The sequence below is a fragment of the Diceros bicornis genome, chromosome 10 (genome assembly GCF_020826845.1).
Source record: "Diceros bicornis minor isolate mBicDic1 chromosome 10, mDicBic1.mat.cur, whole genome shotgun sequence".
NCBI classification, from domain to species: domain Eukaryota; kingdom Metazoa; phylum Chordata; class Mammalia; order Perissodactyla; family Rhinocerotidae; genus Diceros; species Diceros bicornis.
In genome coordinates, this window is record NC_080749.1 from 13,116,230 (window position 1) to 13,141,235 (window position 25,006).

Here is a 25,006-nt window from a genome sequence, read left to right on the forward strand (position 1 = left end):
TCTTCTTGCTGAGATTTCTCCAAATCAGTTTCTTAGATGTACGTGACTGTGTAACCCTTTAACATTTGGAAACACTGTTTACAGGACATGGCATTTACAAGTCACCTTCCTGGGCCCCTCTCCTAACAGAGTGGGAGGTGGAGAAGCCACAGACCTCCTCCACCCCCACAGGCTTTCCTAGGACGTAGGGTCCCGGTTCATGTCATAATCTTTGTCAGACTTGCCTTCCCTTGACACACTCATTCTACATTCCACCTTCGTCATAAGGTCCACGTTGACCCAATATCCTTCAAGTTTCTTTAGCAATTACTGCCTCTACCACTTATTTGGTGTTAACTTATTGCCTTGTAACAGCACTTTACAAATCCCACACTTCTTTATATCTTCCAGAGCTAAGTCTCTTTAACTTGGGGCCCTCGTACAGGCTAGGGGGCTGCCCTGTGAAGCCCCCAAGATAGAACGTAAAATCATGCGTGGATCTTTATGTGCTTACTTTTTTTGTTGTTTTTTTGAGAAGGCTCCTAGCTTTAGATTCCCAGAAGAGTCTACAGCATCAAGCAAAATACAGCCACTGTACTGAAGGAAGTGCTTAATAATCACTTTCCGAAAGAAGTTTCTCCTTTCCCCTCACCTCCTATGGCTCTACCAGCACGGCTGAAGATCCCCCCTTCCCAGCTCAGCCTCCACCTCGCCTGCTTCATTCCCCGCCAGCCCCTCGACACCTACCCAAGCTCACTCTCCGGCCCCTCCTCTGGGATTCCTCATATTCCCTGCCCTTCTTCAGGCAGGTACAATAGCTAAACCGTTCCCACACACGCTCCTATTCCAGTTCGCTCACCCCTAGGGTGAACTTGTCTCTCTTTACACACCTCCCACATCCTCGGTCCCCTCGCCCCATCCTCAACGGGGCAGGCCCTCTCACCCTTGCCAAACGCCTGCTCCCTTCAGCGGCCCTTACTCCATCCTCTACCATGGGCAGGGGTCGACCCCAGGCCCACGCATCGCCCGCATCCCCATTTAACCCCTTAGGCCCGACCTCTCCTCCGACCCCGGCCCAGGCTGACTTGCGGCTGGACACCCGCCAGGAGCTCAGGCTGCCTCAGCAGCTCGGCGGCGGCCAAGCGAGCCACCCCGGGCCCCAAGTTCCAGGCCGCTCACACTGGAGATGGCTCCCGGGCGGGATCCGGCGGGCGCCCGCACCTGCTCCGCCAGTCGCCATGGCGACGCGGACGCGCTCCCTGGGTCAGCGCCCGGACGCGACCAAACTCCCCAGGGACGAGGGGGGAGCCGGGCGCCGTGGCTCGAGGTCCGGAGGCCATGGTTGACTTCTGAGGACTCAGAGCAGTCTGCGGGGCCTGCGGGAGAACAGAGAGCTTGACTTATGAGGTGCGAGGCCAATGGATTCCCGAGGGGAAATGAGAAAGTCGGAAGACACCATGAACTGGACACCTGCGAGAGCCCAAAGGGCGGGACCAACCAAGCGCAGTGGGTGGAGCTTCCCCGACAGACATTCTTTCTTGGACGCCCTACTTTAACATAGGTATTTGTTTTACATTGTCTATTACGGTAAATTTCAAACATATACCAAGGTAGACAGAATAGTATAATGAACCTTCAGCACCCACTTGCAAAAAATTAGCAAATCATGGCCAATCTTGTTTCATCTATACCTTTCTCCTACTCCCTGTTATTTTAAAGAAAATCCCAGACATCATTTCATCCATCAGTATTTCAGAACATACCTCCAAAAGATAAGGACTTTTTAAAAAAACATCACCACAATACCAGTACCTAAAAAATTACAATAATTTCTTAACGTCTTTCACTATCCAGTACTCAATTGTTTTACGAATGTCATAAAATGTTTTTTTAGAGTTTGCCATTTTGAATCAGAATTCAAATAAAATCCACACATTGCAATAGATTGATATGTGTTTTAGGTCTCTTTTAATCAATAGATTCTTCCTCCATACATTTTTGTTGTTGTTGCAATTTAACCATTGAAGAAACTATTTCTGTCCTTGATGCTGATACTTAGGGTTATAAACTGTGAAACTGGGCCTGCTCCCCTGACCTCCTGCCCTGTCTACATCCTGCTCACCCATGGACATTATCCTTACGCAGGTGGCTCAGGCTTCTCTCTTCCAGGAGCTATACTTGTCTCCCTAGCTCCTTGTATGACTTGACACTTACTTGATGTTGTTTATAGTTTTATATTGATAAGAGATTGTAGGGATCCAATGAGGATACTTGCCTTTCTTATAGCCACATCACTTGTTGTGCTGAATGTGGTTTTGTTTGTTCCCCCTCCACTGGGAATGTTCATTTTTCCCATCTTCCCACTCTCCAATCTCTGCTATCCCCCTCCCCCCAACCATCATCACTGATTAAAAATCTCCCCATCTTGGGCCAGCGTGGTGATGTAGTGGTTAAGTTCTCGCACTCCACTTTGGCAGCCTGGGGTTTGCAGGCCTGGATCCCAGGTGCGGATCCGGATTACACACTGCTTATCAAGCCATGCTGTGGCAGCTGTCCCACACGTAAAGTAGAGGAAGATGGGCATGGATGTTAGCCCAGGGCCAATCCTCCTCAGCAAAAAGAGGAGGATTGGCAACAGATGTTAGCTCAGGGCTAACCTTCCTCACAAAAAACAACAAAAAAAGCTCCCCATCTTTGAAAAGTGGCACTAGAGATGGTATAGCCCCTACCCTCCTCATACCCTTCCAGCCGGAAGGACTGTATCCCTTTTCTGGGCTTCCATACACTTTGTTCCACCATCTTTTCTTGCACTTATCTCTTTATATGCTTCGCTCATCGATATTTGTGTATGCATCTTAAACTGCAGAATTCTCAGGTGGAGGGGACTGTGCCTTATCTTTGGATCTCCCACACCCCTTGACACAGTTCTTTGTTCATAGTGATTGCCCAGGAACTGCTGGCCAAATGGGTAAAACAATTTTCGTATAGTCAGTTGCTTTACTTCTTTCTGTTTTGTTGTCCCAACAAGGTTGTAGATTTCAGAACAGGGAGTATGTTTCCTGTAGTCCCAGACCTTTCCACCCTAGCTCAAATCATCAAATGCTTGTTTCCATACCCTTTTTAATGGGTATTCGGTAACACTTTAATTTGTGCTTAATTTTTTTCTTAGAAAAATTGACAAATTCTCTATTTTATTGTAAAGATAGATATAGATATGGATAAAGATATAGTATGTAGGTCTCTGTACAATCAAGTAACCAAATTGCCTGTTATAGTGCAGTGGACACTGCTGGTTGGCTACTTCCACTTTCTTACAAACACAACCTGGGCTTTGCTCACGTTTCTTCCCAGTCCCCAGTCCCCTAGATCCCCAGTTCCAGCAGGAGATCCTGATTAGTCTAGGCCAATCATGGAATTCCCAATCCTCTTGCCCACGATTGCTTTATGGTCGAGTATATAACCCAATTCTGGCCAGAGAGACATTAGGGGAGGGCTTCTCGGGACCTCTGGAAAAAGCTTCCTGTCTCCTAAGAAAGAGATGTATGTAGATAGAGTATCTTTCTCTTTCTGGACATTGTAGTGTCCAGAATGATTCCTTGGAACCGCAGCAGCCAGCAGAGGCCACGAGGGGCCCTAGCGTGAGGGTGCAGCTGGTGAGGAGGACAACAGGAGACAGGAAGAAGATCCTGGCCCTGGGTGACATCATTTCACCTCTGATTGTTTGGTACTGCATTATCTCTTTTTTTCAGCTGAAAACATTCTGACAAACAATGATTTCTAAACACTCGCTACTCAAAGTGTGAACTGTTTTACAGGAGCTTGTTAGAAATGCGGAATTTCAGGTCACCTCAGACCTATTGAATCAGAATCTACATTTTAATAAGATCCCCCGGGAGATTCAAGGACACATTAAAGTTTGGGAATCCCTACAATTACAGCTGTTTTAGATAATCAATTATGAATCATTTCATTTATGTATTTCACATTTATTTCACTTGGCATTTACAATGAGCAGAATACAAAGGTTTCCCAGCCTCCACCAAACTAACGCAATGAGATGAGTGTGATCACAGGCATGGAAGCTGTGAGCTGTAAGCTTCCGTCGTCCAGGGGGAACAGTTAATTTCCTTGCTTAAAACCCCTCGGTGGCTTCGCATTGTACAGAAAATAAAGTTCAAAATCTTTAACACAACTTTCCAGGCTCTGCAGGACCTGACTGCTGGCCCCTCTCTCCACCTTCTCCTGACCCCACTCCACTGTGCTCCCCCTGTGCCCCCTTTGCATGTTGTGATGGGTCAAAGATGGCTGAAAATTCTTTGATGCTCTTCCCACGGAGAGTGGGGACCCTGTGCCCTCCACTGGAATCTGGGTGGTCTATGACTGCTTTCACTGCTCAATCCAGTCCTCCCTGAATTTCTGACCCCAAAATTTGTGAGATATAATAAAGTGGTTGTTGTTTCAAGCCTGCAAGTTTGGGGATAGATATAGCTGCAGCAATAAATAACCAGAAATTTGGATAATCCCTACTCAAGCTGAAGGATCTCCTCCTCAGAGGAGATTTTCCTGGATTCTCTTTCTAAATCAGGTCCCACCCCATTATCCTGTCCCAGCACTGGGTTCTCTTCCTTCAATGCACTTATCACAGTGTGTGATTCTAGACTGATGGATGGGTTTACCTCTTTGATGCCTGTCTTCCTAGACTATGAGTTCAGTGAAGGCTGACTTGATCGCCACTGTATACCCATCACCTTGCACACTGCCTGGCACATGGTGGGAACTCTAAAATATTTGTAGAATTAAGTCATTAATGAGTTACACCAAGTGAGTTCTAAATTTATATATATTTTATATGTATATTTATATTATATATTTATACTTATACTTTATATATAGTATATATGTTATAAACAATATATTCATATGGTTCAAAATTCAAGAAGTGAAAAATCTCCATTCTACCTCTGTCGTTTAGCTACCAGGTTCCCTTTCCCAGAGGTAACTCGTGTTACTAGATTCTTACTTATCTTTCCAGGGACATGTTATACATGTACAAGCGATTATACGTATGCTTGCATTTGTAAGAAGTTCACTCCCTGTTTAAAAGCCCAAATACCTTACTCTTCTGCCTCTTTTTTTTTCACTTAAAATATATCTGGGTGATCATTCAATATCTGTACATAAAGTACCTCCTCATTCTTTTTATGGCTGCAGATATTCCATAATTTATGTAACCAGTTCCCTATTGTTGGATACGTAGATTGTTCCTGATCTTTTGCTACTAGAAAGTATGTTGTAATGATTTATACAAATCCATACATCATTTCTACAAAACTGTACATACATCCATTCATATACATGTGTGTATATCTGTAGAAAAATTGCCCAAAGTGGAAGTGCTAGCTCAAAGGGTCTGTGCATCTGTAATATTGATAACTATTGTCAAGTTGCCCTCCAAGGGCTTTGCATTAATTTTTTACTTCTACTTATAATGCATGAGAGTGCTTGTTTCTTTACGTCCTCACTAACAGAATATATTATAAAATTTTTATATTTTTGCCAATCTCATGTGTAAAAAAATAGTAGTTCAGTATGGTTTTATTTTGTATTTCTCTAATGATAAGTGAAGGTGAGCATGTTTTCATATGTTTAGGATATATTTATGTTTCCATTTCTGTAAATCCATGTCCCTTACCCATTTTTCCATTGGATTCTTGATCTTTTTCTTATTGAGTTGTTGGAGCTCTTTATCTATTAGGAACATTAGTCTTTTGTCCTCTGATAAGTGTTGAGAAATTTTCCCCCCAGCTTTTCATTTGACTTTGTTGTGAATGATTGTTTCCTTGCAGAATTGTTTTTAAAATTTTATGTTGTATTCATTATGTATTGCTCCATACCAAATTACCCCAACACTTAGAGGCTTAAAACAACTATAATCATTTACTACCTCTCCTGGTTTCTGTGGGACGGGTAATTCAGACAGGGCACAGCAGAGATGGTTTGCTTCTGCTCTGTAATGTCTGGGGCTTCAGCTGGAAGACCTGAGAGCTGGGAGGTGGAATCAGGAGAAGGCATCATCTGGCGGTTGATGCTAAAGCTATCAGCTGGGAGCCTAGATGAGGCTCTTGGCCAAAATACCTAAACATGGCCTGGACTTCCTCACAACGTGGTCACTGGGTTCCCAGAGCAAGTGTCCCAGGAGAGAGCCAGGCTTAAAGCTGTATTTCCTTTTATGACCTAGCCTTGAAAGTTGTGCGGCACCACTTCCGCTTCATTCTATCAGTTGAGGCCATTACAAAGGTCCACCTGGGTATAAAAAGAGGGAACACAGCCTCTACCTTTTGATGGAGAAGAGTCAACTTTTTAAGAGAGTACCACATTTTCTGTTCCTCTGGCATTAATTGTGCAAATGAGGCTACAGAACTGCTGTAGCCATCTTGCTGCCAGCCTGAGGTTATCCAACTCAGAAGAGGGCAGAGCCAAGAGACCCACGGGTAAACAGGGCCTACGCCATGCATTAGTCCACCCTGCAGCATGCTCTGTCTCTGGACTCTCGGTCATGTGAGCCAATACTCATCATTATTACTGTTTCAGCAAGTTTGTGTTGGTTTGTCTATTATCTGCAGCCAAATGTGTCTTAACTTGTATATGCAGACAATTTAATTGCATTGAATTATTTTCAACCTCATACCATTGCTGAAAGATGGGTATTATTTTCCCCATTATACAGATGAGGAAGTTATGGCTTAGAGGGCTAAAGTAACGTGCCCAAGGTCATCTGGCTTATTGAAGACTAAGTCAGGATTTGAACCCAGGTTTGTCTGTTGCCAACAGTCTTTTCTGTTTGCCAAGCCAAACTGCCTTGTCAGGCAGAAACGTGGGGAGCCTATGAGAGGCTGGGGTGCACCTGACCTTTCTTGGCTGCATCCAGTGAAGATAAGGCCTTGGGAGCACTAGCAACATTATCTTTCAAATATGGTTTTATTTGCTCTCTTTTATTTGATCTGTTTTAACTATAATATTTCATATAAATATTCAAAAGGATGCTGACAAATGGAGGAGGAAAATAAGAAAAGTAAAGGAAAAACTACTTTCCTGAGAAAGCCAGCCCACATTTCCAGAGTGTAAACAGTGAGCCAGGACCATAAAAACCCCATTAAAATGTCAGCGTTATACTTTTGTCCTTCAACACTAAATAGGAAACCATGCTTGCCCCATTATTTATGGCTCATCAGCAATACATTAGCTTTGTTTCCAGTAAAGCTCACGTTCAAAAAAGACAGACCTCTTTGTTTGGTCTATTGAGCACCTGAAGGGGTGGAGCAAGTTCATTTCATGGTGTAGTCACTTGGTGAAGGCCTTAGACCCAACACCCAGGGATAGCCAACTCCTCATTCCTTCCCCAATGTTCTCCTCACCCCCACCTCCAAACCAGCCCCTTCAGCTCAAACGTCACCTTCCTGGGAAGTCTTCATAAGTGCGTATCAGGACTCTTTTTGTTATAAGTAACAAAAATGGATTCAAAAGTCAAAAAAATTGTCTATCATCTATCTAACCTATCTATCAAGAGAGGCCTCAGTTACAGCTGCATCTAGGTGCCAGGTGATGGTGTCAGAATTTTGGCTTTGTCTCTTGGTTCTCTCCACTCTCTGTTGGCTTCATTCTCAGCAGGATCTCTCCATGCTGTGGAAAAGGCTGCCATCTTGCTACTAGCTTGAGCATAATGCCAACACACAGGTTTTGTTGCTGCGACTCGTATTGGCCCAGCTTGAGTCATGTGTGCATCCCTGAACCAATCACTGTGGTTAGCTCCTGGGAGGGGGTGACTCTCCTCATCTAGGTCTGGGTCATGTGCTCATCCCTGAGCTGCTATTGGTGAAAGCCCCACCCAAGCCACATGGTCTGGGAGTTGGGGAGGGGAAGGGAGGTGCCAAAAGAAGAGGGAATAGAAGCTGGACAGACAAAACCCACAGATGTCTATCAGGTTGAACCTTATAAAATTATTGATATTCAAATGTATTTTACCTACAAAAAAGGTGACTGACATGACTCAACCTGATACATTAACCTACCAGCTTGGTCTGGTCCCTTATGCTCCCATAGAATTTATCAGCTTGCAGTATCACCAACCACACATTCTTTAGTTGCTTACTCCACGCAACCAATGGGTCTGTCAGATGTGTAGTTATGCAAGGCTCTGAAGTCTTGACTACCAGCCTTAGTCATCTTTCTGGGCCTCCTTTGAGGGGTCAAATCATAGCACCACAGGCTTTGTGCACAGGGCTGAGGTTGGCAAGGGCAATGTCCCCAGGCTTCTATAATTCTGGCACAGAACCTAGAACAGAGTGCTCAATAAATAGTCATTGAATGAATGTGTTCGATTAGTTCTCCAACAAGAGTTTATTGCTGTTGGAAAAATGCAAAAAAAATAAAAAGTATATAACATGACTCCTTGTTGGAGAAGTAATTAAAAATAAAATCTCCTGCCAACCAGGTGAATCCTCTCCACCAAGTGAAGAAAAGAATGAATCGGTTTTATTACGGAGTGAGCCTTAAACCAGACTGTGAGGCACATCACTGGAAATCCACAGAAGATATTGCAAAGACAAATAGAAATCCTTCCAGTTTATATAGCCAGGCAGACACAATCCATCACGCACATGCTAATTGTCTTTATCCAAAGCAGAAATAAAGCTTCTCTGTCTTTTCCAAAGCAGGAAATTACAACTTAGAGCCAGGCACCTAGACTTAACTCCAACAGGGACAGAAAGACAGGGCACCGGGTTCCTTGACGTTTGCATTTAAGAAAGATGGCTCCAAGGCCTTCGAGACAGACATTCCTGGGATGCAGAAGTGGCAAGAAGCTTATTTAGCTTTTAAAAATGTTTACATTGCATCTCAAAGAGAAGAAGAAAGGATTTGCAATCATAAGTTTTCTAAAGGAAATGCTGAAAGAAAAGGGAGAAAATATCTTTTTCCCATTTGCCATCAGTGAAATTTTTAAATTTAATTTTTGGGGGGATTTTCATTGTAGGGGAAGAAAATTCTTTTTCCTCTACCCTCCTAGATTCAACAGCTGAAGCGGAGAATCAATCTGATAAAAGACAGTTAACAAGAGAAAAACCAGTTTTAATTACCTACATATGCATGGAAGTTTCACAAGGAAATGAGACTCAAGGAGGCGACCAGATGATTGAGGCTTATATACTAACTTAGGTCTAAATGAAGGAAAAGGGGTTTTAGACTTCTGGGTAGGGGAGGCAAGTTACGGGAAGGGAAGGGGAGGAAATGTGTGGTAGACAACGTTGTCTTGTTGTGCAGATGAGAGTCTCCAGGAGTAGTTCTCTTCCTGGTACAGAGAGTTTCTTTACAAATGGAAACTTCCTTTACAAAAGGGCACATTTACACTTTATTTTTAGGCAGTTAGGGGGAGGTAAAGAGCTTTTCCTGTGTCTGCTGGTTCTCAATTGCCTTTAGCTCAAAACAATCGTTATGCCAAAGTGGCATATTTTGGGGTGAAGTATTCTGGTACCCTTCAGTATCGACCCTTACATTCTGCCTCACTGGGTGATAAGAATATCTGTGTGAAACTGTTAGTTACCCTAGAACCAAATACAGGACCTCCCATCCTCAGGGTAACTTTTAAATTACTGCTATGAGAACATGAACTTCTAGCGTTTGGGGTGGTCATGACTAAGGTTTGTATGCCCCACTCTACCGCAGTGGGACTAAGAGAAAGGGATGACTTTCAAAAACTGGAAAGTCATCAAGATCAAACAGATAGCCCCTCTCTGTCACCCATGGGGTTTATAATGAAGTTTAGAGGATGTACAGTATGGTGTTTCCCCATAATTGCTGTAACAGTATTTGTAGTTCACATGCTCTTCCAGAATCTTCTCACTCGCTTATCAAGAGTCTGTGTTGCCTCCCCTTGAACCTGGGCAGGCTTTTGTTATTGTCCTGACAATAGAAAGCAACAGAAGCAGCACTGTGTGACTTCCAAAGGTGCGTCATAGATCACAATACAGTTTCCACTTGCTCTCTCTTTCTTGGGACACGCACCTTTGGGACCACGAGTCACTATGTGAGAAGTCCAGGCACCCTGAAGCTGACACTGAGACCTCGTGGAGAGAGCACATGGAGGTAGAGAGACATGTGAGGAGCCCCAGCTGCTCCAGCCCTAGATATTTGAGCGAGCTCCTCTTAGGGTGACTCGGGTCCTAGCCACTGTCTGACTGCAACTGTAGGAGAGACCCCGAACAAGACCTGCCTGGCTGAGCCCAGTGACCCCCCAGAACTGTGAAGTGATAATAAATAATTGCTGTGGTTTTTCATCACTAGATTTGGGTGTAATGGGTATAATAAGTGTAATGGAAACAACTCAGGGCTGGGAATCAAAAGACCAGCGTTTCAGTACCAGCATTCCTACCTTCCAACTGTTGATCTTGAATTATAGCCTCATAAAATCTCAGGATCTTCATCTGTTAAATGAGTATAATGATATTTCCAAGTGGAGTTATTCTCTTTTTGTCTCATCCCTCCCAATTCCATTTTCTACCTTCTCCAGCCAGGAGATTAAACTCTGTGAGCAGTCCATACCCCGTGCTCCCCTGCCAATCTGTCTGCCTTGTCTCTGGCTTTGCATTGGGTTCAGCCAATGGAAGACATTGCCAGGAGATTGGTGGACAGGAGAAGAGAGAGGTCAAGGTACTTATCCCATCACCTGACTCCCTTGCCAGGCCACAGTTTTGACAATGGCTGCATTCTTCAGTGGTTAAGTTCCTGTGGGTGGCTCCTCTCCCAAGGGAACCTCTTGCCAGCTTTCTCTCCTTGCCCCTTGTTCAAGAAAAAGTTATTCTGACACTTGTTAAAATGGTAAAGAAGTCTTTATTCAAGACTGTGGCAATAGAGATATTGCAATAGGAGAGCAAGATCGAGCTCAACTTGGAATACAACAAAGACGAGTGGGGATTATAGCCAAGGAGCAGAGTGAGGGGCTGAGTGGGTGGAAGATTACTAAGAGGAGACATCAAGGGTAGGGGGACTCTTGCTGAAAGCAGGACAGGATTTAGACATCAAAGGTGAGGATGAGGAACTTGGTCAGATATCAGGGATCATTAGGTATCAAAAGGGGAGAGATTCTCACTAAACTGACAGCAAGATTCTTGCTGAGACTGGGCTAGGCAGGCCAAAGACAGACAGGGCCAAGATAAAGGCCTAGTCAAGAAGAGGGCACAGAGGAGCCTAACTAAAGTTTGGTCAAGGAGAGAGTCTTTGTCATCCCTGGAACCTCACCATCGCTTGGTTCCCTCTACCCTGCCCACACCTCTGCACATAGTCCTTTCATTAAACTCTCTTCGGTGAAACCATTTGAGCACTGGGTTCTTCTTCTCCCGCCAGGCCCTGACTGCTGGTCCCACCTACCTCACAGAGTTATTTTGAGGATCAAATGATTGACGATGTGTGCAAAAGGGCTTCAGAAGCCCCAAGGATAAGAAAGTCATCTTCATGATTGAAAGGAATCCTGGTACAGTGCAAAGGGCACAGGGCATGGGCTTTGGGCTTAGTCCTGGGTTCAAATCCTGGCCCTGCCTCTTGTTAGCTGTGTTGAGGGGCGAGTGTTTATCTTCCCTAAGCCTCAAATTCCCATCCTATTCATCAAGGACAGTACTTCTCTCTCATAGAGTCTTGGAGGATTGGATATGATAACACACTTCAATTCCTAAAACACTCCCTAGCACATGGCAGATATTAACTAGATTGTTAGTTCTCTGCCTCTTCCCTTCCACCCTGTTATGAAATTGATTTCTCAGGCAGCCTTTACAAAGCCGCTAGCTGCATCCATGGCTTGTAAAAGGGCTTCTCACAGAGCGCTTCAGACCCTGTTCTCAGTGTTCCAAGAGGCAGAGCCTCCCGTTTAAGGAAGAATGGCTTGCCACAGGTCAGAAACTTATTGAATTGTCCAGAACAAATGTTGTTTTGCTTTTTCACTGGAGATCAGGAGGTTCTGGTATAGATCACAGAGTGCATTTTTGTATTGTTTTTTTTTATGTCTTTCCATTAAAAAAAAAAAACGATACGTACAATGGTTACAGAAAATATTCAGGCAACACAGAAGTCTATACAGGAAAAATGGCAAGTCCTCACCTCCTGCACTTTCTGCTGCACATTTAGGGTGTTGGGGTTTAAGAGACCCAGAAAGTAACATTTTTTTTTCCGGCCTGAATCTTGAACCAGTTGAGAAATAAGATTAAGATAGGTGGGGCCCAATATCACTTTTATTAGTGAGAATATTGGTCTTGGAGAATGTGGTTTCTATTTGTGGAGCAAGTGGGTTTTCTAACACTGAACCCCAGAATTAGATAGTCCATCACCCTGTCACTGGCGATACTGGATCAGCGCAGTCAGAGTCTTGACCACCAGTGACAGCCTGGCCCAGGGCAATCCAGTTAGGAGGCTCTCTGCAGGTGGGCGTGCTGTCAAAGGAAGGGGGGAGGGTGGGCAGAACCTCATGCCGGTCCTTATCCCAAATGCATCAGTCACGTGGAGCTCACCTCACCTCTGTGTGTGTGTGTTGGGGGAGGGGGTTAATGAGGGGGGTGGAGAGAGGCCAGGAGAATTATACCAATGGTTGGTCTCCATGAGGAAGGAAACTGCAAGGGCAGGGCTCGGTGTTCCCCTTGCACACACGTCATAGCCCGTTTTCCGCTACTGTAATAGTACTTCCACGGACATCCTTGCACCTATTTCCCTGGGTCTTTGGGTGAGTGTTCTGTAGCCAAAGTTCCTAAAAGTGAGTGTGTGGTTATGTATACTTTAGGTTGTATATACTTTAGGTTGATTGTGGACCTGGGAGCTGAAAGCATTTTTTTCCCCTTTTTTTCCTGCTGTGATTCACCAGCTTCGCCTTATCCATAGCCTCTTCAGGTAGGGAAGGCTGCTAAGGGCTGGAATGTATACGACTTTGACAGCAGTTTAGCAATCTGACCAGGGGTCAGTCACAGAGAACCAGGGTCAGCCATGGAAGTGTAAATCCCGGCTTTCCCACCCGACCTTCTCAGTCTGTGTGCCTGGTAATGTCATTGATCCTCCTCTATCCTCAATGCCCTCCTCTGACAAACCAGCATAACATCACCAAGGGGTTTTGGAGGAATTCAAGGAGCTGATGTACTTACAGTGCATGAGAGAAAGGGCAAGACTGAAGGAGAGACAAGGGGAAAGGGAGTGGGCACCAGTGCAGAGAAAGAAAAAATTGGGTCTACAAGAGCCGTTTGAGGGTACCTTGTGCTGAGAGGCCAACCGCCATGCTCCAGGACACCTGAGCGCTTAGACCCAGGTAGAGCAGGCTGCTGGGGATGTCTGCCTGGTGCTTAAATAGCTTCCCACGGACACCAGGAAGCACAGAACCTCCAGGCAGCTCCTCTTCAGCACAGCCCCAAAGGCCTGGGTGTACCAGATGGACCTCCTTGGTCTCACCTGATCATTGAGGCTTCCTCGTGTGATGGCACTCATGAGAGTGAAACTTCCTGGAAGGAGCGTGTATGGCTTTAATAATGAAGAAACATAAAGTGAAAATCGGAATGAAGTGCAAGGTAGCTGTCCCACAGAATAGATGCAATAGGCATTTCCCGAGCGCTCGCTAGGGCACTAGCACAACCTTCTTTCAAGCCGAAGGTGGGATGATTAGATGCGTTGTTAGGGATGAGAATATTGAGGCGCAAAAAGGTGGTCTACGTTGCCCGTCCGCACGCAGCAAGGTTGTGGCAGGGCTGACCCAGAGTTTAAGAGTGCTCTTTCCGGACGTGGGGGTGTTGCAGCACCGAAGGCTGTCAGCCTCCCCCGCCCCCGGGCCGAACGTGCGGGAGCCGGCTCCGGGCCCCGCGCCCTCCCTCTGCCTCCTCCCCTGCCGCCTCCGCGCCGGCCCCCCGCCAGTCGGGGCCGGGTGGAGGAGAGCAGGCAGCGCCGCGTCCTTATCAATGGGCTGGGCCGCTTAGTGCGCGCGGCCACCTCGTCAGAGGAGGGGCAGTCCCGAGGCCTGCCACGGGTTGGTGGCCCAGCCATGGCTCCTCTGGACGCGGCGGCTGGCGGTGGTCCGGGACCCAGCGGGCGGCGCTGAGATCCGGAGCGGGCGGTGCGCACAGGCGGGAGGCCGTCGGGGCGCTCGCGGGGGGCGCGCCGGGCACCATGCGCCCCCGCCCGCCGCCGTCGCTGCTGCTGCTGCTGCTGCTGCTCTGCGCCTCTCACACTGTGAGTACCGCGCCCCTCCGCGGGCAGGGGCACCCATTGGGTCCTACGCGGGATGGGCGTGGAGGGGGACCCCCAGATCTTCCACCGAGGGGTGAGAACTCTTACCCTCGTCCTCCGCAACAATAATTTCTATCAGCTCCTCTCCAGAGGGCCCCATCCCCCAAAATAAAAACAGCATGTGCGCCAGAGGAAGGCAGCCCTAAGATAAATCCCCTCGCCCGCCAACCCACCCCTTCCTCCTGTCTGCCCTCGACGGAAATTCTGCAGCCACCTCTGGGCACTTTTCCTCTATTGTTTCACTGAAACCTTATAATCGCCTTTCGAGGCTGATATTTTCACCCTCACTTTACTGACCAGGAAACCGAACCTCGGAGAGGCCAAAATCTTGCCCCAGAAAAAGACGATTGGAGCCCACATCCATCTGTCCCAAAGCCTTGACATTTCCACACACACCGGGTTACAGATGGGAAAAACCTCAAAAACCTCAGGCGAGAGTTCCTGGGTCTGTGATGGGACCGTCGGCAGCTCTCTCCCTCCTCTCTCCTGTGGGATTTGCCTCCCTAATGTCTGCGTGTCTGGGGATTCCTGGGAGCAGCTGGTCTCCTCACACCAGGACCAGGGAGGAGCTGGAAGAGAAAAGAGAAGGAGGTAGAGTGGGTGGCTTGTGTTTCTTCGCATGGAAACTCCTGGGAATCCCGGGTCTCTCCTGCTGGGATTTGTAAGGGAGAGAGTGGCTGCACCCAGACTGGCTGGATGAAAGGAATGGGGAGGGGGTGGTGGGATGGGGAGTGGGGAGTGGGAGTGCCCATTCCAGAACCACTCCTTCCCACCAGCATTCTAAACTGGCCTCCATGTCCTCTGTCCCAAGAAACTCCCCAGGAAAAGTGCTTGGGGACCCAATTCTGAGTCTCTAATCTCTGTCCTGGACAAGTCCTTCCTGGGATCCAATGACCTTGCCTTCCTGTAGTCCTCTCCTATTTGATTGTAAGAAAGACCTCTGCTCCTGGAGCTCATGTGAGCGTTGACATTCAGGTGATGCCCAGCTTTCTGGCAGCTCCATGACGTTCTGGCAGCAATAGTTTGGAAGAGTGGAATTTGGGGCTCTCATTCCCAGCTCCCTTGTAACCTTGGAACCTCTTCTCCTCAGTGGCAGTGCTGGTGTTGGAAGGTGCTAGAGCAACAGTACCCACTCATTAGTCTGAACTCCCAATTTGGGGAAATGCCACCTGGGACACTGGGGACAATTTAAAGCCAAATACAGCCTAGACGTGTGTTGTTATTCAGTGCCCAGGGATGGGAGAGGCAACAATTCCCTCCTTGTGACCCTCCCAGCGTCTTTCTTAAGTATTTGCAGTAACACTGAGGTTGTTAGAAGAAATAAATAGGTGGCAGGGCTTCAGGACTGAGGTTCAACCTATATTTTAATCTCAAGGGGCCCCCAGGTTATCTCAAGTGTAAGCAGAGGGGGAAATGAGAGCCTTCACTTGGTTCAAGTCTTCAGTGTGCCTTGAAAGGATGCTTCATTATGCTCTGGTCCAATTCCCTTATTTTACAGAGGAGCAAACTGAGACCCACAGAGAGAAGGGACTTGCCCCAAACCAGCAAGTTAGTGGTAAGCTGGGACTAGAACCCAGATCTCTTGATTCCCAGCCACCCAGGGCTCAGTCCATGGCATCCTTTGTCTTTACATGTCATTTTCATACACTCATGCACTGCCTTGTATTATTACAAGATGGTTTCTTGTGTATAAGTCTTGGTCCTCTGGTTATTTTGTGGGATTATGCAGACCTGAGGTCCCAACCATCTTGGCAGAGAACTCCTTTAATAAATAGGAGTGGAACTGACCTACTTTGGTTGGAGTGTTTTCCAGCCTATGAAGCTCTGCTTTCCTTCTGTTTGCTTAACTCTGTGTGGTCAGACTTTTGATTTTGAAATTTAAGGGTATTCAAAAAATTTTTTATTCAATTAGGGCTCCCCCTTGAGGGAGAGCATAGGCATCTTCTTAACAGGGTGTCATTAGGCCAAATTGCTTATTACTACTCCCCCTGCCTTTCCATACAGGGAGGTGTCAGGAGGGTCCCTTGCAAATGGAAACCAAAAAGTGATGATGGCTGATGGGGCCAGTTTTCTGACACCTCCATAGGAAACTCTGACCACACCTCCTTTTGCTGCCCCCACCCCCATGTGTCTCAGGAGGACTTTTACCTGCAACAATATTGTAATTATTTACTAGAACATCTACCCTCCCCCCCTCCCCAATACATACACTTCGAGTTTGAGCGTTGAGATTTTGTCTTGTTCATCCTCTATCCCTAGAGCTTTTCACAGTGTAAGAGGGAGCTCAATGAGTGTGTGTTGGTTGAATGAATGAATGAATGAATGAATGAAATGATGATGTTGTCCACAAGGAGTGTATTGAGCTGTGGTGGTTTCATATAGCAATGTGTAGTGAAGAATGACTTCTTGAAAGCAATTATTGCTTACAGAGTTGTACACAAATGTGTCAAGCAAAGGAGAAATAATTATCAAGGTAGGGCTTTGTAATCCATAGCCTCTGGCCAACTGCCAATGTGATACCCCTAGTGAATTAAGCGGGGTGTGTGGGGCTGCTTTTTCCTTCAAGCGGGATTTCTTAACTTTGACACTATAATCTGGGCTATTAAATCTGGGCTTTCAACAAGGGGTGCCAGGTAGAGAGCTATGCCCTCCCTTGGCATGGGAGGAAACTATGGGTGGGCATCATGGGAACAGGGTGGAGGGAGAGGAGCCCAATAATTCTTTGTTTTGAGTCCTGTCCTGTGCATTGTATGCTGTCTAGCTGCACCTCTGGTCTCTACCCATTGGAAGCCAGTAGCATCTTTCCAAGTTGTGCCATCGGAAAATGTCTCCAGACCTTGCCAAATGTCATCTGGGAGGCCGGGAGGGCAAAACTGCCCCTGGTTGAGAACCGTTGCCTTAAAGGTTGTTATGCTTCAGGGGAAGAACATTAACAAGACTAACAACAGGTGTTCATTGCATGTTGGATTCAGGGCAGTGGGGCTGCTGACAGGGAATCTGAGCCAGAAGACAGAAGCAGGTGTACCTGATGAAAACCCGTTTCCAGACAAAAAGACTTCTGCAGGGAATGGGTTCCTTGATCTTCTGCACCCTCCCTTCCCACTTTTCCCCCTCCTGTCTCCACCTCTTCTCAGCTGATGGCTCAGAAACATAACAACTCCAAGTATGGGATCTGGCACATAGAAGCTTCCGGCACATGGTGGTCCTGCCCCTTTCTGTGGTGCACCTGGATCCAGAGGCTGAGGAGCTCTGTGAGAATTTTAAGAAGCTTGCAAGGGCCACCTGAGGAGCTGCCCATTGCTAACCCTTCAGAGGAGGGTCACTGGGATTTTTCAATACCTGAAAAATCACTTTCTGATTTTCTGAGAAAGTATTTGTGGATTTCTTTTTAAATTTTTACTATCCCTAAAAGTAATGTGAATGATGATGATGATGATGATAAAATCTTCCCTTACTGAAAACTTATTTCATACCAGATACTCTGCTAACCTGCTGACTTAATTCTCGCATCAACAATCATTACTCCCATTGTGCAGATGAAACTGAGGCTCAGAAAGAGGTGAAGCCATTCGTCAAGGTGTCCCGGCTGGACAGGTGGCGTGAGAACTCAAACCTGGGTGTTCTTAACCAGTCCCTGCGTATGCTTCCATAAAGAGGCCTCCTCTGGTTTCTGGTGCCCAAGGGGCTGGCATAAAATTCTCTCCAAAACCTTGAAATGACATTAATTTCAGTTTAATCTAATTGCTTTGTGAAACACAAAACAAATACTGAATTACACACGGCATTTTATTGAGGGGACCAGAGATGAGCTTGGGGTCACAGAAGCAAACAAACAGGAGGTACACTTCCAAAACTGCCTAGGGGAGTCCTTCTCTTAGCTTTGGCATCAACTTTTGCGTTCCCAAAGAGCTCCACTCCATTCACCCTGTCCCCACGATCCCAACCCTGTCATTTGCTCCCATGCCAAGGGAGGGCATAGCTGTCTTCCTGGCAGCCCTTGTTGAAAGCGCAGACTTAATAACCAGGCTTAGAGCTCCACCACCAGAGCGGCCCCTCCGTGGCCCCTGATTTGGTCCCTGCTTCCCTGCCCTCAGCCAGCTGAGGTTTCTCACCACGGATCTGTCGGGCTCTGGGACAACCTGCTGCCCAAGGTGAAACCCACAGCACTCAGACCTTGTCTGCTTGCTTACATTCCAAACACAGGAGGGCTGCTCAGCATTCGTGTGGACTCGAGAAAATAAGAATATCCTGGGGCCCACCCTGCTTCAACATTCTGAAGAAAGATAAGGGGCATTTGGGGAGGGGACATCCCTGGTTTATCATGTGCTGCAGCCCCAGGCCATCATGCTGCCAGGATTCCTGATTCTCCAGTCTTCCCCAGAGTCCCCACATGTCCAGCATCAGTTCCCTCACCCGTGGCTCTCAGAGGCTCCCTGATGTTCACATGTCTTTTCAAATTCCTGACCTTACCACCTCCACTTTCATTTTCAAAAGACAAGTTTATCTCTCATTTTCCGAGAGTCAAGGAATGAACTTCCTCTGACCAACATCTTGCCCTTAGAGATGTGTCTAAACTGTACCCTCCTTCCCACTTGTCTTAGTCAGCTCAGCTGCCATAACAAAGTACCACAGACTGGGTAGCTTAAACAATAGAAATTTATTTTCTCACAGTTCTAGAAGCTGGAAGTCTCAGATGGGGGGCCAGCAGGGTTGGGTTCTGGTGAGAGCTCTCTTCCTGGCTTGTAGACTGCTGTTTGTCCTCACATGGCCTTTCTTCTGAGCGGGTGCAGAGATAGAGATAGATAGATAGAGATATGAGCTTTCTGGTGTCTCTTCTTATGAGGACACTAATTCTGTCAGATCAGGGCCCCATCCTCATGACCTCGTTTAACCTTAATTACCTCCTTAGAAGCCTTATCTCCAAATATGGCCACACTGGGGGCTTAGGGCTTCTATGGATAAATTTGGGGAGAACACAAACATTCAGTCCTTAACACCATCCAAGTGAAGAGAGGCTGTCCTCCTGCTTGAGGCCAGTCCCTACACCTCCCAATCTCTCCCCCTCCCATTCACAGAGACTTCCTTCCTGAGATGACACAATGCAGCCATCATGCCCAGTCCTCACTGTCTTCCTCTTGACTGGCTTTTCCTCATCAGCTGGTCAACTTGCCCAAGTCTGTCCAGCCCAGGCAGTAAAGAGCCCTTCCTCTGCACTCTGGGCCTTCTAACCACAGTTCTACCTCCGCCCCCTGATGGGTAGCTTCTTGGAAGAAGTGTCTACCATCATTGCCTTCACTTCCACTCATTTCTCAGACCACTGCAATCTGGCTTCCACCCCACCACCCACTGAAATAAGTCTCATGTGTGGCCTTCATTTTGCCACATTCACTACACACTTTCCAGTCCTGGTCCTACCTAGAGTGACCACATGATTTATGAGAGAGGTGGGACACTATAAATAATGACGTTGAGGGAGCAGGCATACACCGGGACTGTCCTGGGCAGAGTGGGGCATGGGACCCCAGCCTCTCGGAGGCATTCAGTGCCAGGACACTCCCTCTTTTCCACTCTCCCCTCCTTTGGCTTCTGCTATTTACAGTCTCCTGTTCCCATCCCGCCTCTCATGCTCTGTCTTCTCAGCTGTAAGAATCACTTCCCAGGCTCTGTCTTTGGCCCTTGCTCGCTTCCCTGTGCTCACTCTTGCTTTGTGATCTTCCTTGGCAGTCCCACCATGTCATAAATCCAACCTTCCAGACTCATCCTACTCTAACTCCCAAGCCTCCTTCTCTTTTCCTTGTTTTCGCTGTTCTTGAGACCATTGAGACACCCAAACCAGACTCACAGAATCACACTGTCCCCCACCCTCACTCCCACATTCAACCACTGCCTGCTCCTGCAGAATCTGCCTACTCACTGTCACATCTGGGCCCTGTTCTTTATGGGATGTTGCTGGTGTTGCTGTTCCAGGTTCAACAATCCTCACTTCTTGTCTAAATGGTGGAACCACCTCCCGGGGGTCCTCTGCTGCCACCTTTGGTCCCTCGTGATCTGGTTGCTGCTTTCCACCATGCGCTCTCTTTGACCTCTCTGGACCCCCTTGGAGACCATGAGCTTCAAGAGTGGGAACCATGTCCCGTTCACCTTGGTGTCCCCGGTGATGATCGTTGGGCATACAGCAGGTGCCCAATAAATGATGAAATTTTGTGTATTGTGCTTGCTGTGGATAATGAGTTCCCTCTTCTTATTTCTCACTGTATAAACTAGACTAGTATTTCCTTTATTTTCCTCTTGAAATTATTTCTTTCCAGTATCAAGTTGGCAGGCAAGTAATTATGAAGTGTGATGAGCAAAGTGATGCTGAGTCTCTTCACCTTCTTCAGAATGCAATAGGTTTTTATTAAATCTCTTCCCAGACTTCACCATTTCAGATTTAAGAGTCCAAAATTAAACTCTAAAATAGCTAACAGAACTCTCTCTTGACACCTTTCGTCTATTATTTTGGGGTCTGCTTTGTTATTCTCTCTCTGCAGACTGGATTTTTGTGTTGCTTTCTAAAGGATAGAATATGGCTGCCCCACAGCTGTCAAGCTTACATGCTTTAGGAATGGGAGAGATTGACCTTACTCCTCATTCCAATACCAAAAACCTAAGAGAAGAGAGCAGATTGTCCCAAACTGGGTCAGATTTTCTCCATTGGTCCGATCAGTGAGATGGAACCTCACAGCATAAACCAACCCGCTTCAGAATGAAGGGGTCCTTCCCAGGGGCAAGTTGTTAGCAGATAGGTTGAGCAGACACCTCAAAATATGTCTGCCATCTGAGAAAATCCCCCAAAGACAGGCGCAGTAGAAGCTAGTCACACAATCACCAAACAACAGGCATGAACTTGTGCACAATAGTGGGCCAGCCATGACAAGATGCTGAGTGAGACACAAAGGTGACACTCTCTACAGAGACGCTACTGGATGTGCAAAGTCTTAGAAAGTTTACAACTTAAGTGCCTTTTCTAAAAAAAAAATTGCAGTAGGTTATACCCCAGCAAAGCGAAAACTGAATCTAAAATGTGGGATACAGAAGAGTAGAATTTACCCACTGCAACGGACCTAGAAAGGATTTAGTGCAGAAGGTCAAACGGCGCCTTGAAGAAAGTGCCAGAGAAGCTGGTTGGCAATATTACACAGCGTTGTTCTATTCAGAACCCTGGAGTGCAAATATAAAATGTAGTTGATGAGGTGAAGGCCTACGAATTTTGTGATCAACAAGAAAAAAGAAATTTAAATCAAAATTCCAGGAAAAGACAAAAGTTATATGAAAAATTTGAGGTCCAAGTATTTAAAAAGCCAAACTTTTACGTGAGTTTAGCAATATTTTAAAAACTCCAGATGTAAAGATCACTTGGACTCAAACTCTGAAACTAAAGAGGAAAGTATATGTAATGTGTGTTTTTGGTTAATTAAAATATTAAAAGCACTATTTAGTAATTTTTTTCTGACAATCTCTTATTAAATTTAGGGAGAATACCTTTTTTTTTTTTTGTGAGGAAGATCAGCCCTGAGCTAACATCTATGCCAATCCTCCTCTTTTTGCTGAGGAAGACTGGCCCTGGGCTAACATCTGTGCCCATCTTCCTCTACTTTATATGGGACGCCGCCATAGCATGGCCTGACAAGCGGTGCATAGGTGCACGCCCCGGATCCGAACCCCGGAGCGTGTGCACTTAACTGCTACGCCACGAGGCCGGCCCCACCCTTTTGATTCCTTTACTGTCATTTTAAGGGAGTGCCCAGGGGCAGAGTAAATAAATACATATGGTTAATCTGCCATTTCAAACGGGCTGTCTCAGTGTGATATAATAAGAAATATATATTTGGTCTTCGTCCCTGGTTCCTGGCAAAATGCTCCTAAAACCCTTGTGATTTCCTGAGTGATGGAGGTGAGAGGAGCACCTTTGTTATAATGTTTGGTCTTAGTCCCTAGTTCCTGATACAAGAGCTTCTAAGACCCTCGAAATCTCCAAAGTGAGGAGTGACTTCCTATATCCTAATAAGACGACTGGTGGCTGGAGGCCCCTAAATAACTTCAGTATGGAGGCTGGTCACCAGAAAGACCAACCAAGTGGTTAGAGGGTTGGAACTTTCAGCCCACGCTTCCAACCACGGGACGGGAGAAAGGGGCTGGAGGTTGAGTTAATCACCCATTGTCAATGATTTCATCAATCATGACTATGAAATGAAACTTCCATAAATAGTCTAAACAACAGGGTTCAGGAGCTTCCAAGTTGGTGAATACATTGAGGCCCTGGGAGGGTGGCGTACCTAGAGAGGGCATGGGAGCTCCATGTGTCCCCTTCCTTGTCCTGTGCATCTCTTCCTTTTGGCTGTCCCTGAGTTGCAACCTTTATAATAAACCAGTAATAGTAAGTAAAGTGCGTTCCTGAGGTCTGTGAGCTGTTCCAGCAAATTATTGAACCCAAGGAGGGGGTCATGGGAACCTCCAATTTATAGCTGTTGGTCAGTGGTACAGACAGCCTGGACTTGGACTGGTGTCTGAACTAGGAGCTGTATTGTGGGACTGACACCTTAACCTGTTGGATCTGTGCTAACTCCAGGTAGTTAGTGTCAGAACTGAACTGAATTGTAGGACACCCAAGCTGGTGTCTGGAGAGTTGGAGAGTTGGTTGTCAGTACGAGGAAAAAACCCTCATACTGGTGTCATAAGTGAAGTTTTTTTTTTTAAATTTATATTCTTTTTTTATTTTTTTTGTGAGGAAGATCAGCCCTGAGCTAACATCCATGCCAATCCTCCTCTTTTTGCTGAGGAAGACTGGCCCTGTGCTAACATCGGTGCCAATCTTCCTCCACTTTATGTGGGATGCCGCCACAGCATGGCCTGACAAACTGTGTGTTGGTGCACGCCCAGGATCTGAACACGGGCTGCCAGCAGCAGAGCACGTGCACGTAACCACTACGCCATGGGGCCGGCCCATAAGTGAAGTTTTGAGCAGAAAATACCAAAATAGTTGGTGCCAAGAATGGGGTGCTGTCTGGTAGTAAAAACAGCACCTCGGACCTAAGTACATTTAAAAATATGTATTCTCGGGCGGGCCCTGTGGCGTAGCGGTTAAGTGCGCGCACTCCACTGCTGGCGGCCCAGGTCCAGATCCCAGGCGCGCACCTACGCACTGCTTGTCAGGCCATGCTGTGGCGGCGTCCCATATAAGGTGGAGGAAAATGGGCACGGATGTTAGCCCAGGGCCATTCTTCCTCAGCAAAAAGAGGAGGATTGGCATGGATGTTAGCTCAGGGCTGATCTTCCTCACAAAAAAAAAAGGAATCAAAAGGGTATAAACCCACAAAGTCAGAAAACAAGACAAGAGACAACGATGGGAAGCAGAGATTTCAGGAAATCTTTGGGAAACAGAAAGTGAATGAAGTAGTGGTAGCAGTATGTGAAAAATAACCCAAATTCCCACAGTGGGTGGAGGGGCATCCATGAGAATCTGTCCAATTGGCCTGCAGCACCCTGGGAAGGCCCCAAACATGGAGGAGAAACGCCCCATAGACTTGACCATGGAGTCCCTCTCGGCCTGATTGTTTTATAGTGACGGTCACCAGTCAACAAACAGCAAGTTCCAAGGACCACTTTAGTGCTTGAAGCTTAAATATGGCATTGAGGAAGGCCTCCAACGTGGAAGCCAACAAACAGGAGAGAGGAAACAGAGAAAACAGAGAGCAAGCAGGAGAAAAAACTTAGAACACACGTCTACAACAAATACTATCCTGACTCACAGTTCTTTAAAAAGGGTGCTGGAGCCAAGAAGAGGAAGTGTGGAAAAGAGGATGCTGTGGAAAAGGAATCACCAGAGAATAAGAAAGGCTGCATGGGAATCAAGCGTGTGACGGAATCTCCCAGAAAGAAGATCACATAGATAGGATGGTGGGGAAGAGCAGAGAAAGGTGAAAAGATTAGAGGACTGCTCCCGGTTGTCCATCATTCAGCTGACATGAATTCCAGGAAGACAGAATAGTGAAGGTAAAGGGAGGAAATAATAAAGTAGATAACATCATATTTTCAAAATTCCCAGAAATGAAGAACACAAATCTTCAGATAGCAATTCCCACTAAGTATCTAACCAATGAATAAAAAAAGAACCATTTCCTCAAGGAGTTTAAAAATAACTATAAACAAAGAAAAATCCTAAATATTTCTAGAAAGGAAACAAAAAAGTCACATACAAAAAGTTTGGAATCAGAATTGGATTTCTTATCAACAACACAGGAAGAGAGAAGGGGAAATGCCTTCAAACTTCGGAGGGAAAATTATTTTCAACCTGGAATTCTCTACCCAAATTATTAATTAATTTGATAATTAATCAAATTAATAAAAGGTTTTTCACTCCTGCAGAGATTAAAAAACTTATCTCCTATGAATGCTTTCTTAGGAAGTTACTACAGCATGTGCTTCCGTAAAACAAGGAAGTAAAGCAAGGAAAAAGACAGGGATCTGGGAAATGGGACTCTAGCCAGAAAAGTTGGGGAGAAGATACTCAAAACCACAGCCAGGCCTCAGGCCCGGCTTGGAGCAGAGGCAGGGGACTGTGGGAGAGAGGTCTCCACTGGTAAAACAAATAGAATACTGATAGACGGCTAACAGAGCTGTGGGAGTGCTTGGAAAAATTAGCTATGTGGACATAGAAAACTAATCAAATGAAAAAACAAAGTAATCA

The 25,006-nt window shown here is 46.3% G+C and overlaps 1 protein-coding gene across 1 annotated transcript in view; it reads right to left on the reverse strand.

Moving 5' to 3' along the window:
- CFAP221 (cilia and flagella associated protein 221) overlaps positions 1-571 on the reverse strand; it is a 97,330-nt gene extending 96,759 nt beyond the window's left edge. The window contains exon 1 of the mRNA XM_058548822.1: positions 494-571. The gene's annotated coding sequence lies outside the window, so the exon portion shown is untranslated. The remainder of the gene's footprint in view (positions 1-493) is intronic.
- Between the last annotated feature and the right edge of the window lie 24,435 nt (positions 572-25,006).